The sequence below is a fragment of the Cherax quadricarinatus genome, chromosome 2 (genome assembly GCF_038502225.1).
Source record: "Cherax quadricarinatus isolate ZL_2023a chromosome 2, ASM3850222v1, whole genome shotgun sequence".
NCBI classification, from domain to species: Eukaryota; Metazoa; Arthropoda; class Malacostraca; order Decapoda; family Parastacidae; genus Cherax; species Cherax quadricarinatus.
Window position 1 is genome coordinate 21,548,370 of NC_091293.1, and position 3,142 is coordinate 21,551,511.

Below are 3,142 nucleotides of genomic sequence, written 5' to 3' on the forward strand. Positions count from 1 at the left end.
GAAGATTTAATTTCCTCGTGTTTACCATATCTGAGTAATTGAAATTTCTCATCGTTGAACTTCATATTGTTTTCTGCAGCCCACTGAGAGATTTGGTTGATGTCCGCCTGGAGCCTTGCAGTGTCTGCAATGGAAGACACTGTCATGCAGATTCGGGTGTCATCTGCAAAGGAAGACACGGTGCTGTGAGTAGTAGATAGTCTTTTTAGTATGATAATAAGATGTTATCTTCATTATAGAATAATAAGAAAATATTATAACCTTTATATTATAATAATAAGGTAAAAGAACTCCAATGGAAATAAGTCACTATGTCTGACTTTTTTGGGTTATCCCAGGTTCTCTACACATATACTGCTATGTATGATAATTCTATGTAACTGTATTTGTGTATAACTCAATAAACTTACTTAGCTACGGGACACGTCAGTGTGCGAGGTGAGTGCGTTAGTGATGGAGCTCCGGGACACTTGTTTCCATACATCATGTAGTAGGTTTGGTCATTATTAAGGTCGAGTTCGTTGGTAGTCATCTCCCAGGTAGATACTGTTAGGAACTCATCATTAACAGCGTCGCTGATAAGATCAAATAAAAGATTTTGTTCATATTTTTAACCCTGAGAGTTAGTCACCCAGGATTACCCTAGTAAGTCAGTGTGTCATCGAGGACTGTCTTATTTCCATTTATATATTCAGTCTTGTTCCCCAGGATACAACACATGTCAGCCTATTAACACCCAGGTACCTACTTGTTTGCTAGGTGAACGGGATCACAAGAGTAAGGAAACACACCCAATATTTCCACCCTTGCCGGGGATTGAACCATGGACACTCGGTGTATGAAGCGAGAGTTTTGCCTACCAGGCCGGATTTGAGTGGGAGATGACGCAAGTCATGTCACCTGCGAACAGAACAGGTTCAATAATAATAATAATAATAATATATGTTTATTTCTACATATACAAGGTATACAGTCCTAGGTGACATCAATGACATACTACTATATAAAAAGGCGGTTGTAATGCTGAGCATTTCGGGGAAATTAGGTCAATTTTGTCCCAGGATGCTACCCACACCAGTCGACTAACATCCAGGTACCTATTTTACTGATAGGTGAAGAGGGACAGCAGGTGTCTCGTGGAAACACGTCGTAATATTTTCCACGGTACTGGGGATCGACCCCCTGGGACATTATTGTGAGGTGAGTGCACTACCACCAGTCAGGTGCCGGAGACACTTGAGGGAGATTGTTGATGTACATGAGGACGAGCCAGTGACACTGCCTTCAGGTATTCCTACATCAACATTTTACAGAATGTTTAGTGACTTTCAAAGGATGTAAATGGTAAATGAAAGTAGATCACATGTAACAGTTAAGTTATCTTAGATTAAATTCTGCAAAATATACTGTGTTGGACAAGTATTCGATCTCTGGTGGGGGTGGAAACATTAAGACGTGTTTTCCTTAAGACACTTGCTGTCATTACTCACCTATTATTAAAATAGGTACTTGGGTGTTAGTTGACTGGTATGGGTCACATCCTGGGCACAAATCTGATCTAACTTTCCCAAAATACTGAGCATAATAAGCGGCTTTATTCTATAGTAGTATGCTGTATAGTCCTTGTGGCTTAGCGCTTCTTTTTGATTATAATAATAATCTATAGTAGTATGTCAGTGATGTCAGCTAGACCTGTATACCTTGTACTTGTGAAAATTAGACACATGCAACACCTGGGTATTTATTGTAGACGTTTTGCCATCCAGTGGCTTTATTTTACTGTATACCATTCATGTACACCTTGTACATGTAGAAATAAAGATAATTATTATATACGTGTCGGTTTCCACCCTAACACCAGCCAGGCTGTGGTTCACATATCTGGCTGTGTGTGGCCAGCAGTAACAGCCTGGTTGATCAGATTGATCTTTCCAGGAGTCCTGGTCTTGGACTGGGCTGTGGGGACATTGATCCTAGAAACATCCTTCAGATAACCCAACCCAACCTATGCTAACCCAACCGATCGTAATAAATAACCAACTGTGTTACTTAATTTTTTAAAGCAAACAAGCGTTTAAATAGTTTAAATTAGTGTTCATCTTGTCCATGAAAGATATGGTATTATGTGGTTAAAAAATTAAAGTCACTTGAATTACGGTGAAGGATGGAAGACAATGTTTGTCTTCATGGTTAAACAGAGTCAAATTTTTGCATGAGCAAACAAGACTAATAAACTATTTCTATAAAGTGGAGTGCAGTATATTATATAATTAGGGTGACTGGAATATATAAATTATAGAGAGCTCCTTATACAAGGCATTTTGGACAGTCTTAGCTAAATTATGATTATTAGTATATGAGAATAAAACTACTTAGTTTATATTATTTTGGAGGCATTCAGTTAGTCGATAAAAAATTATAATTAAGTGTCCTGTGGCTTGGTTGGAAACACACTCACCTCACACACTGAGTGTCTGTGGTTGGATTCCCAACACAGGTGGAAATGCTAGGCATGTTTCCTTGCACCTGATATCCCTGTTCACCTAGCAGTAACAGTGTACATAGTTGGATGTTATTCAGCTGGTGTGGGTTGCATCCTGGGGGACAAAATTGAAGGACCAAAGGGAAAATAAGACAGTCCTCGATGATGCACTGATTTTTCTGGGTTATCCTAACTGCCTTGCGTTATCCTGAAACTAGGTACACAAGTTGAAAGGTTGAGGGAACAAGAATATGGACAAGCCTGTAGTATGCACAGTTGTATGAGTGAATTTTATGTGTAATAAGTAAGTTTAGATTATAAGGGTGGGAGAGTGTGTTGTCTGTCAGTAGACTGAGTGGTCATTCATACTGCCACTTTTTGTTGAGTTATTATTGAGTTTAGGTGATTTACTGTAGTGAATCCCCAGACACGTGTAGCATTAGTGAGGTAGGGATATATTAGAGAGTAGCATAATGTAAGTAATGCTGTTTGAGATACATAGTAACATATCTTGGAGAGGATTCCAAGTGATTTGGATACTTTTTTTTTGTAATGCATACTGAATACTAACCACTGATTAGCCAGGCACAAATTTTAGCTCCCTTATTCTTTCTCTCATAAAAAATATTTTTGTGGTTGAAATCTTCCATATTAACAATT

General features: G+C 38.5%; 1 long non-coding RNA gene across 1 annotated transcript; it reads right to left on the reverse strand.

The window, feature by feature from the left end:
- Positions 1-413: 413 nt before the first annotated feature.
- Positions 414-2,928, reverse strand: LOC138853072 (uncharacterized). The gene is made up of 3 exons (XR_011392321.1): positions 2,459-2,928; positions 749-900; positions 414-575 (listed from the first exon to the last, which is right to left on the reverse strand). It is a non-coding gene; the product is annotated as an uncharacterized lncRNA (long non-coding RNA).
- Between the last annotated feature and the right edge of the window lie 214 nt (positions 2,929-3,142).